We start from the raw sequence: 12,780 nt of genomic DNA, 5'->3' as shown, positions 1-12,780 counted from the left end.
AAGAGGTGGAGGAGCGCTGTATTCCAAGGAGTGAAGGAAGGAAAAACCATCCACAAAAATCCGCGCCGGTCGTTGCTATCGCAGTCTCCGACCCGGTGAGACAGAAAGCTTCCTTTCCCTTCTCTCTAGTCCGTTAAACTGTTTCACTTTGTTTTGTCCGCCATTGGGGGGGGGCCTAAGAATAAGGAGGTACCGTACCACAGGGGGAAAAAAAGAAGAAAAAGAAAAGAAAAAGCCTATTAGGAGGATAAGGGAAAGCGATCAAGATAAAGAAGGTAATCAAACAATGAGGGGAGGAAGAGGGTGACCCAAATATCAACCAGTGGCACAGAGCAAAAAAGAGAAAAGGAGAGAAAAAAAGAAAAAGAGCTTGCAAAGTTCATAAAAGGACTATATAAGCAGCACAGAAATAATCGCCAAAGTTACTGAGACCATTGGCTTAAATCCCAGTGGCCAATAATCCCCTGGAACTTAAACGGAGTGTGGGGTGTGTCTTAATCCAAAAGTGGGCATATGGGTGTGGGGCAGGACCCAATTAGAGCGTCTCCTGAGTGGAAAAGCTTTTATATGTTGCAAAAAGTCCTGACCCACCGTCTTGATTTCGCTTTCCCCCTTTCCAAAAGTTCTCAGTCTCTTTCCGCTGTAGCGGTGAAATAATCTAGAAAGTAAACCCCCTCTTCTCCAGCCAATGTATTAGGTTGTGACTCTTTATATCGGGGAGAAGAACACGAAATGAGGGTGTTGGTATGGAAACTCGCTGCTTTCTCCAAACACACAAATCTCTTTTTCCTTCCAAACGTCACTGGAAGGGCGCTGCCTCTCCGCGTCTTCCCTCCTCCTGCTGCCAATCTGTTTTTCACTCTTTTAGCTGGCCTGAGTAAAATAGCAGTTTCTGTCCTTTGTACCAATATGAGAGGTGTGAGTAACAAAGAGGTGTGAATAATAAAAGTCTCTAAGCGTATGCTGCTTGACTCAGACCATGTTTACAGACGGCGTGCAAAGGAGTTAATTGCCATGAAACCGCCCCTGCAATCTCTTCCCGGTCATAAACGCTGCTATCTCACCAAGTTGAACAGAAAAATTCCTTTCACTTCTTTCTAATCCCTTAAGATATTTTCATTTGTTACTTTGCCTCAGAGTCCTTATACTTTGTATCTGAGGTCTCTCTTCTACAACCACTTAGCGGCAGCTTTTTTTGTTTTCCCTCTCTCCCAGCCTTACGTTGTACTCCATTTTCTCTTACCGCCGGTAGTGGATTCCTGCTCCTATTACCTTTCGTAATCCTTTTACGCTGGGTTCTTTAGTTAGTCTTTTTATCAGCTTAGTTGGTTTGTTTTTCCCCAGTTTTATGACTGTTGTCGGAGGTTCACCGCTTTCACACGGAGCCTGAGGCTTCACAACACAGAGTCTGTTACATCCCCTTCATGCTACAGCTCAAACCCTGCAAAACGCTGACAATACAGGGAAGCTTGGGCAGCGTCGCTGGGTACCTTGACCCTCAGGATAATCCTCCTGGGGTTACGAGGTTCACGGAGCCTTTGTGACCCCTCTAGACCTCTGTGTTGTTCGAGACTCCCCCGAAGGGCAGGCTCGCGCTCCTTCCCGTGGCTGCGGCATCCCGGAAGTCCCTGTAGATGCAACTCTCTCAGTTGCCATGGTGACCGGACTTGTCTCGGCGTTCCCACACAACTCCACAGCTCTTATCTCTACTTGCTGCAGGTGGCCGGCCTTGAAGCCTTTAGCTCTTTTCAGCTTCCCAGGCTCCGACTCATGACGTAAACAACTCTTAGCAGCTTTTGGAGAAAGAGGCGTCTCTGAGCTTTCACTGCTCACTGCCCCCCCCCACTGCACACGCGGCCTCCAGGACGTTTTCCTGCACCCCCTCTGGTGGGTAAAGGGCTCCCAACACTTGGCCTCTCTCCTGGCTCCTCACACAGACACGTTGCAGCATCCAAACAGCTCCCAGGTTCAGCAAAAGCACCAGCAGCATTGCCAGCAACAGCAACAGTCCCTTCGCCCCCCTGTGGGGGTTCCCAGCTCCTCCCAGCTGTCTATCGGCTCTCAAGAATGTGGCCGGCGCCATCTTGCCTCTCCCTTTCGGATGCAGCCACTTCTCGGCCCTTGCTTCCCACCCCAGCTCCACAAGATTCTCGGAGTGCTAGCCAAGCGGCCTTTGGCCTTTTTGCACCCAGGACAACTGGCACCAGCTGAGCATCCACATTTTCTGCCAAAAAAGCAAGCACACATGTCAGGAAACTGACATCGGAGCAACAGGATAAGGAGAGGCTCTCCGATTCTGCAGGAGAAGGTACCAGCACCAGGGGGAGACGCAGCTTAATAGAGGGGGAAGGAAATCAGCGTAACACCAAGGATCCAGGAGAGCAAATGGGGGAAGAGGGGAAAGGGCTCCGGGATTCTTCCCTGGACGTCAGTGAAGAGAGCATTGGTCCTCCACTACCCACGCCCTCCCTGCGCAGAAGACTCCCGCGCAATGAGAGGCGGAGACGACTGGGTGTCAAACAGATTTTATGCTGGAAGAGGTTTAAGAAACGCCCACAGACAGATACTGCTAGCGAGTGAGGCAGCCACGCGGAGATGAGCTGTGCAGCCAAGACGGTTTAACCCAGGCCGTTAAGCTCCCAAACGGGGACAGTTTACGCACGAGTAACTCCAAACCACTACAGCAATCTGTCTGTCACCGAAAGTTGCTCGTGCGCAACAAGCAGGCGGCATCATGAGTAAGACAGGAGAAGTCAGAGCCACGGAAGGGGCTGCTGGAGGACAATCGCTGGCAGAGAGAAACCGCGACTTGGAACAGCACATAGCCCTCTTGACAGCGAGGCTGGACGAACGACGGTCTCAAGATGCCCAGGGCAATCCCACCCCCATAGCAAGGAAGGTACCGGGACTGGTGCATAAGTTTGGGGGGAGGTCTCAAGATTACGAAGCGTTTAGAACAGAAATAGAATACGCCTTGAAACTGCAGCATAACAATTTTGCAGACGATGAAGCGCGAGTGGCTTATATCGTGGGTCACCTGGAGGATGGGGCTAGGGAATGGATCAGGCCCCTGATGGCGATGCAGAATGCAGCCATGCAGGACGTACGGAAATTCTATCAGGCGATGGACGCGATGTTTTCCAGCGATGTAGAGCAAAGTGTGACAAAACGGGAACTGATGAACTGTAAACAGGGAGACCAGTCAGTTAGAGACTACTGGTCACGTTTTGCTATGATAGTTCACCGTCTCGGGTGGCAGCTGGACTCTGAACCCATACAAATGTTGTTTGAGGAGGGGTTGTCACCAACGGTCAAGGATGAGCTTTCGCGCGCACCCCGCCCACAGTCCATGGACCAGCTGACCAAAGCTGCACTTGCGATTGGTGTGAGGCAGGAAGCGCGGGCTCAGGAGAGGCGGGAAGGAAGAGAGCAGCGTTGCCATGACTACCGCATTCCTAAGATGCCAAGGCAGCCGACAGACTTCCGGTTGCGAGCGACGCCATCGCAAGCGGGGATTTCTTCCTAGCGGAGAATCCCGGGTTTTTCGGAGGATTTAGGGGGGTCTTTGGGCGCAGTGACCCCCTGAAGTAGTGTCTGGAGGGTGTTCAGACACTCAGGTTCCCGCGGAGAGCCACAATGCAGACCACCCGGCCGCCAGGTAACTCCAACGGGAGCGAAGAGAGCGGCGGGGAGGAGATGCGGGCTAAGGGGAAGCCATAGCTAACTCCGGAAAACGAAGCCCCGAGCTTGCTGGGGGAGCCCACAACTCTCGAAACCAAGGAATTCGGGCTTAAAATATTTTCAAAGATAAACTAGGACTTCAAAGGAAAGCACCGGATGAAAAATAAGTAATTACGAGACCGGCGCTATCTCCAATCAACGTGTGCGCATTTGGGAAGCAAAGTTGTTAAAAGTGAAAGTGAGTCGCCGCTCGCGGCTATTGTTTCTTTTCCCCTTTCAGGCTGTTACAAACTAACTGATACAAACTAACTTTTTTATTGTAAAAGAAGAACCCAAGTTAAAAGGGGGAACGGAGGGTTAAGATTTGCTACTTCAAGGTCCTCTTTGGAATTTTGAAAGGGGAAGCTGAAAGTCTAACTGTGATCCTTTTTTTAAAAAAAAAAAAGACTGCGCAACAGAGGAAGTGTCTTCGACTCCATTGTATGGTCAGCCTTCCGGGCTTTCTCCTTTCCTGCCTTTCCCTTTTTTCGTAAAAGACTTTTTTTTTCTGGTGCCCACCAGATAGTTTATTCGGACTTAACTTACAATATCGGACTTTCAACTGGCATTGGAGAATTGAAAAAACTGGCTCGGCAGTTTTGAAATATCCCCTATTTTTACTGCACCACTTTTTATTTTTCCCCCCTTCTTTTGTACTTTACCCAGCTACACTTCAGAGACCCTGGGCACCCAGTGGCCAGGAGGATAATTACAACCTGTTTTCTAGCTCCTCTCCTTAACCTGTTTTTTATTGGTTGTTTATTGGTTGTTCGTGCTCCATTTGATTCCTCTGTTTGGAGGTCGGACTAAATCTGATTCTACAACTACTCCATAAGAACTTATAAGGATTAGCCCAATTGGGGGCAGAAGATTCCTTTTCTTTTTTCCTTTTTTCCCCCTTTCTTTTCTCTTTTGTCTCCTGCGACTGGAACTTTGAACTTTCTCTTTTTTTTCTCTCCCTTTTTTATATTTGTTTGTACTTCTTTGCGATACAATAGGAATATAATTGGGGAAAATTTTGACTTCTAAAGGGAGTAGCCTAATTGGTGGCAAGAAGAATACTCTTTGAAGTCTCCTGGACTTAATTAATTACCCTTCCTTAACTCTAGAGGGGGGTGAAATTTGGAACTTTTGGTAAACTTTTGGTAAAAGGTATAATATCGATACTCCTAAGTTAGACTTATATGAATTAGTGAATTTGAATTGGATTTTGAGTGCTGTAAGTGAACAAGGTTGGAACCCATAAAAGGTTGAAGTGATATTAGGGTGGTGTCAACTCTAAGTTAAAGGTCATATTGGGAGGATGTCCCACGTACCTAAGAAAGGTGGGGAGGGTGGAACACCAGGAGATAGGAGAGGGTCCAAACCAGATGCAGACTTTAAGGCAGAAATTTTGAAAATGTTCGCCGAAATTAGACAGAGTGAAAAGAATATGGAGGATAAATTGGAGCATGTAAATACAAGAATAGAACAGGTGGATACGAGAATTGTGAAAATGGACCAAAAGATTGATGAAACTGTAAAAGAGCTAAGAGGTCAAATTAAAGATGTCTCCAAAAGAACACAATCTCTGGAAGAAGGAATGAAAAAAACAAGAGTAGAAATGAAGGAAGTGAAACGGGAAGAAGAGAAATTAAAAGCAGGATTATTGGAAGTTAACAAAACACAAGAAGAAGTATGGGACGCAATCGCGATGAATGAATTGAGGCAACGGGAGGTGAATCTTAGGCTGAGAGCAGTCCCCGAAACACAAGGTGAAAACATCAGAGAGAAATTGACAACAGAAATAGCACAATGGTTGGCGATACCCAAAGAAGAAGTTGAAAGATCAGTTCAAAACGCATTCAGAATAAGAATGAGAACAACCAGAACAAAGAAAATGCCTGGAGATTGTCTGATTACCTTCAAAGATAAAGATATGAGAAATTTAATCCTGCAAAAAAAACAGAGAAAAAATATTAAATATTGATGGGAACTACATAATTATCTTTAAAGATATTCCAGTAAGATTGTTGAAACGAAGAGACCCATACAAGCCATTGGTCCAAATTCTCAAGAAGAACAAGACTGAATTTAAATGGGAATTCCCTCAAGGGATCTCATTTACCTACAAAAGTAAGAAACACAGACTTACTAGTCCGGAGGAAACAAGCAAATTCCAGTGACGCTATAAGGAGTTGACGGTAGAAGAGGAAGAAGAAAGAGGAGCAGTAGGAGGAGTTGGTCTATTGGAGAGGAAGCATTTGGAAGAAAAGGAGAAGGAAAACGGAGAGTCGGAAGAAGAAGAGGAAGAAGAAGAAGAAGAGGGAGAAGAACAGGAAGAAGCTAGATCATAATTAACTAGATAAATCTTTAATTGGGAAGGAAAGATGGCGCTAAAACTATGGAATTGGAACATTAATGGAATGAATGATAGGAAAAAACGAAACAAAATTGAACAATACTTAAAAAAGAAAAACCTCGATATCATCTGTCTTCAAGAAACACATGTGGCAAAAAAGCACAGGAAAATTTTGATTAACAATAGACTGGGAAACGAATTTGTATCTTCTGATAAAGGGAAAAAGAGAGGGGTTGTACTATATGTAAAGAAGAATATTGAGGCTCATCAAATCTTCAAAGATGAAGAAGGAAGAATAATTGTAATACAGATTAAATGGCAAGGCGAAAAAATAATAATTGTCGGGATCTATGCACCTAATGGGAACAAGACTGATTTTTATAAAAATCTGGAAGAGAAGCTGTTTGAATACATGGACCAAAAAATGATACTTATGGGAGATATGAACGGGGTAGTTTCACTGGAAACTGATAGATTAAGAGAAAAAGATGTAAGTAGAGAAGGAAAATTGCCTAAGACTTTTTTTACTATGATAAAAATTTTTAATGTAATTGATATATGGAGACTCAGACACCCGCTGGAGAAGCAGTTTACGTTTTACTCGGAACCAAATCAGTCTTTATCAAGAATTGATCAAATTTGGGTCTCTAACGAGTTAACTCCAAGAATCCGACAGATCGAGATTCAACCAAAAACAATATCAGACCACAATCCAATAAAAATGGAGGTTAAAGGATACGAAGAAAGATCATTTAGATGGCGACTTAATGAATATCTCCTGGACGACCAAAAGCTTATTCAAGAGGCAAAGAAAAAACTGACAGAATATTTTATGGACAATATGAATAAGGGTACAAAAATGAGTATAGTCTGGGACGCAAGCAAAGCAGTAATAAGAGGATTCTTCATTCAACAGAATGCGATTAAGAATAAGAACAGGGAGAAAGGGAGGAAGGAAATTTTAAAACAAATAATGGACAATGAAACAAAATTAATCAAGAATCCAAACAGCTTAAAAATAAAAGAGAACATTAAAGTCCTGCAGACACAATTTGCAATGATTATAAATAAAGAGGTGGAATGGAACATCAAAAGGCTTCGACAGAAAAACTTTGAATTTGCTAATAAATCGGGCAGATGGCTTGCGTGGCAAATCAGGAAAAGGAAGGAACAAAGTACAATTAACAAAATTATTGTAGATGGAGAAGAAGTAGAAAATCCTAAAGTTATCAGGAAAGGATTCTTGGATTTTTACAAACATCTCTATAACAACAGAGAAAAGAATAACATGAAGAAAATAGAAAGATTTTTAAAGGAAAAAAGTGTGCAAAAGATCCCGACAGATAAGAAAGACCGACTGAACGCCCCAATTGCAAATGAGGAAATAATCGAAATAATAAAAGAACTGAAGAAAGGAAAAGCACCAGGACCAGATGGCTTAACATCCAGTTATTACAAAGAACTGAGGCACGCCTTAATAGTACCAATAAAGGAAGTTATGAACAATATATTGAAACAACAGGATATCCCCGGAACGTGGAAAGAGGCCTTCATTACGTTCATCCCTAAGCAAGATTATCTCTGCTGAACACAGACTATAAGATCTTTGCTGGAATATTAGCAAAAAGACTAAAGAAGATATTGCAGGAAGTAATACATATAGATCAGGCAGGCTTTCTCCCGGGCAGACAGATGAAAGATAATGTTAGAAACATAATAAATATTTTGGAATATCTGTCTGCAAGGAATGAGAAGCAAGCCTTATTAATGTTTGTGGACGCAGAGAAGGCTTTCGATAATATATCGTGGGAATTTATGTTAAAAAATTTAGAAATGATGGAAGTCGGGAATGAATTCTACAATGGAATAAGGGCAATTTACTCGGAACAAAGAGCTAAATTGATTGTGAATAATATACATACCGAAGAATTTAAGATATTGAAAGGTACTAGACAGGGGTGTCCTCTTTCACCGTTGCTATTTATAATAGTCCTGGAAGTCCTTTTGTGTTCAATAAGGAATAATGACAAGATAAAAGGAGTGACAGTCGGTAGAAATGAATATAAGGTCAAAGCCTTTGCCGACGATATTGTAATAACGATTGAAGAACCTAAAAACAGCTTAAATGAGGTATTGGAGGAAATTGACCAGTTCGGTAGAGTGGCTGGATTTACGTTAAATAAGAAGAAAACAAAAATAATGGTTAAGGATATCGACCAGAGTTTAATGGATGAAATGCAACGAGAATCAGGGATTGATGTGGCCAAAAAGGTAAAATATTTGGGAATATGGTTGACCCCCAAAAACATTGATTTATATCAGAACAACTATATTCAGGTGTGGAACGGAATTAAGAAAGATTTAGAAACCTGGGGTAGAATGAAACTGTCCTTTTGGGGCAGAATATCAACGATCAAAATGTGTGTGCTTCCAAAGATGATATTTTTGTTTCAAATGATCCCTATAATTAGGGGAATAAGCGTGTTTAAAGAATGGCAAAGAACGCTTTCGAGATATATCTGGCAGGGCAAAAAGCCAAGAATACAATTTAAGTTACTAACAGGTGCCAAGGAAAGAGGCGGTTTTGCCCTGCCGGACTTAAAACTATATTACGAGGCGTCCTGTCTTTGCTGGTTAAAGGAGTGGATAAAATTAAATAACAACAAACTATTAGATCTAGAGGGTTTCGATAATAGGTTTGGATGGCACGCCTATTTATGGTTGGAGAAGAAGAAAGTCCACAAAGGTTTCACCAATCATGTTATTAGGGGTTCTATAATAGAGGTTTGGGACAGGTACAAAAATATTTTGGAATTTAAAGTCCCGCATTGGTTGTCACCACTAGAGGTAATGTCGGTAAAGAATATTAATATGAGGCCAAATTGGATAACATATGGTGAGTTGGTAATGAAAGAGGGGGAGAAATGGAAATTGAAGCCATACGAACAAGTTAAGGACCAGGTTTATGATTGGCTGCACTACTTCCAAGCAAATGCAATGTTTAATAAAGACCTTAAAGAAAGGGGCTATATAGAAAAAGTGTCTAAATTTCAATCAGAAATAATTGATAATGATGTTAGGATAATCTCAAAAATGTATAAAATACTTTTGGAATGGCAAACAAAAGACGAGGAGATAAAGTCGGTCATGATTAAATGGGCCAGAGACTTCGGTTACAATATACAATTAGAGGACTGGGAAAAGGTATGGAATGAGAACATGAAATTTACTGCATGTACAGCACTAAAGGAAAACATAATGAAGATGGTGTACAGGTGGTATATTACACCGGTAAAGCTGGCAAAAATGTACAAGACATGTAATAGGTGCTGGAAATGCAAAGAAAAAGAAGGATCTCTCTTTCACATGTGGTGGGCTTGCAGGAAGGCGAGGGGATTCTGGGAAATGATCTATAGTGAATTGAAAAAGATGCTTAAATACTCGTTTGTTAAGAAACCAGAATCCTTTCTGTTAGGAATAACAGGAAGAGAGATAAAAAGACGGGATTATAAACTGTTTCAGTACGCTGTTACAGCGGCAAGAACACTGATGGCCCAGAGGTGGAGACAGGAGGAATTGCCGACCTTGAATGAATGGAGGATGAAACTCATAGATTATGCAGAATTGGATAAAATGACTGGAAGAATAAGATATCAGAAAGATTAAAAATTCATCGAGGACTGGGGAAAGTTTGCGGAATATCTGGAAACTATATGTGATCAACAAACAACGCTAGTGGGGTTTAAAGAGACTTTGTAATATTTTAAGGTATATTGCAAGACAGAATTAGAGAGGTGAAGGTGAATAGTAAATCGGCAATATTATATAGAAAATGCGGGAAAATAAGAAAAATGGATGATTGAGGGAGGTGCTGGTGGAGGTTCAAAAAATTGTTAATTTGTAATTATGGTTGTAACCAATATAAGTAAAAGGAAAACTGAATAAAAATTTAAGAGGGGGGAAAAAAAAGATGCCAAGGCAGCCTTCCCCGGCGGCGGAGCCAATGGAAATAGATGGTGCGCGCGCCCAGGAGGTTTCAAGCTCCAGCGAAAGTCGCAAGAGAGAGGGAAAGGACGGAAAAACGACCAAGAAATGTTTCCTCTGCCAGCGGCCAGGACATTTTGCCAGGGTCTGCCCGCAAAGAAAGGCCTGGCAAGGAATGGTGGGAGCCGCTGGGGGTGAGGAGGAGGGGCAACAGACACAGGAGCAGGGAAATGGGAACGCTTGGCTGCCACTCAGCGGGCACAGCAGCCAGGCAAGCAACCAGTAAAAGTGCCCAAACCAGATTCCCCAAAGGCAGCTATAGCCATTGAGGTGGTGCTAGAACTCCCGAATGGGCACCCAGTCAAGGTTCAGGGAATGCTGGATTCGGGCAGCTCCTGCAATTTCTTCAGCAAGGACTTTGCATTAGAGCACCAGCTTCACTTGCTACCTTTGGATTTTCCCTTGCAAGTAACCACCATTGATGGGAGGGAGCTTCTTGGAGGGGAAGTGACACACCAGACCCCACCAATGAGAATGAGGGTGTCTAAGCACTCAGAGACGATCGCCTTCCATGTTGCCTCACTAGCGGGGCCCCCAATAATATTAGGGATGAGCTGGCTAGCACAACATGATCCCGTGGTGGCGTGGCATCAGAAGACAGTCAGTTTTGGGTCAGCCTACTGCCTGGAGCACTGCCTAGGAGGGGAAACACCAAGGATGAGTGTAGCCCGAATGGCAGGAATGGCAGTGGAACAGAAAGGGGAGGTGCCGCCACAATATGCTGATCTGAGGGAGGTCTTCAGTGAGAAGGAGGCAGATAGGCTACCACCCCACAGGCCCTTTGACTGCCAAATCAACTTGCTCCCGGGAGCGCAGCTGCCGGTGGGTAAGCTGTATGCCATGTCAGACAGGGAGATGAAGGAGTTACGGGAGTTTATTGACAAGAACCTAAAGAGAGGATTCATAAGAGAATCGAAAGCAGTGGGACAAAAAAGACACGGATAAACCCAGGCTTGTAGTGGACTTTCGTGGCGTAAATTTGGTGTCGGAACCCGTGACTTTCCCAATGCCCAGAATTGACGACATTGTGACGAGAGTGAGGAAGGGAAAGATTTTTACCAAACTGGACCTCAGGGGGGCTTACAACTTGATCAGGATGAGGGAGGGGGGTGAATGGAAGACCACCATGTTCACCCCCTAGGGGCCTTTGAATATTTAGTTATGCCTTTTGAATTACAGTCAGGCTCCGCCTGTTTTCAAGCTTTCATGCACCACGTGTTGGGGTCTCTGCTTTACAAGAGCTGTGTGGCATTACTGGACGACGTCTTGATTTATTCGGATAGCGAGGAGCAACATGTACGAGACGTTAGGGAAGTGCTACAACAATTGCAGAAACACCAGTTGTGGGTCAAGCTAGAGAAATGTCAGTTTCATGCCAGAGAAGTGGAGTTTCTGGGGTACAAGTTGTCTGACAAGGGCTTAGCGATGGACCCAAGCAAGGTGCAAGCAGTGTTGGAATGGAAGTCCCCCAAAACACGGAAGGATGTACAAAGGTTCGCCCACTTGACAGCACCCATCACGGACTGTCTCAGCAGCAAAAAGAAGTTCGTGTGGACGGAGGAAGCTCAGCAATCCTTTGAACGATTGAAGAAGGCGTTCGCGTCGGAAGAGCAACTATTACACGTAGACCTGGAGAAACCCCTGAGGCTACAGACCGACGCGTCAGACAGAGCGATAGGGGCGGTCCTTTTGCAGCCAGGGCGGAGCAAACAGGAATGGAAACCGTGTGCCTTTTTCTCGAGGAAGCTGAGCAAGTCGGAGCAAAACTATACCGTGTATGACCGAGAACTGCTCGCGATCTACGCTGCCTTTTGTCGTTGGCGTCATCTACTGATAGGAGCGCAACACAGAATCCAGGTGTGCACCGATCACAAGAACCTAGAGTACTGGAGAACTGCACGAGTACTCAACCAGAGACAAATTCGCTGGGCGCAGGAGTTCTCCAAATTTTATTTTGAAATCCAGTATGTGCCCGGAGAGGAAAACGTGAGAGCGGACGCTCTCTCGCGGAAGCCAGAGTACTTCGAAGGAGAGGGTCCGCCGGAGACACGACACATCATACCTGAGGACCGATGGGTGTGTGGGGGAACTCTAGTGGGGAAAAGAGAACTGGCAGGGCTTACTAGGAATGATGAATTCTCACAAACTAAAATCAGGGAACTCTGAGATGGGAGAGAGGCGGCAGAAGGGTTTGAGGAGAAAGAAGGGGTGTTGTACTATAGAGGGGCCATGTATGTACCGGGGGAAGCTCTAAGGGAAAGGGTACTCAAACAACTCCACGGCAACCCCACAGCGGGGCACTTTGGACAGCACAAAACGATGATGCTGGTCACCAGACAGTTCTGGTGGCCACGGGTGAGGGAGGATGTACGGGAATATGTACGAGGGTGCGACCGCTGCCAAAGGGCAAAAGGGGAGCGGACGGCCCCAGCAGGCTTACTGGAACCCTTACCCACACCGAGCAAACCCTGGGAGGTGGTGTCCATTGATTTTATGACTGATTTGCCCAAATCACGGGGGAAAACAGCGGTCATGGTAGTAGTCGACTTGCTGACCAAAATGTGCCATTTCATAGCCTGCTCACATGCGGTGACGGCAGAAGAGACGGCACGATTGTTCATAGAGCACGTTTTCAGGTTGCATGGTGCCCCCTTGAGGGTTATCTCCGACCGCGG

This window comes from Podarcis liolepis (assembly GCF_965112155.1).
Source record: "Podarcis liolepis genome assembly, chromosome: W".
In the NCBI taxonomy this organism is placed as follows: Eukaryota; Metazoa; Chordata; class Lepidosauria; order Squamata; family Lacertidae; genus Podarcis; species Podarcis liolepis.
The sequence above is the reverse complement of the archived record's forward strand: the minus strand, read 5'-3'. Positions refer to the sequence as shown.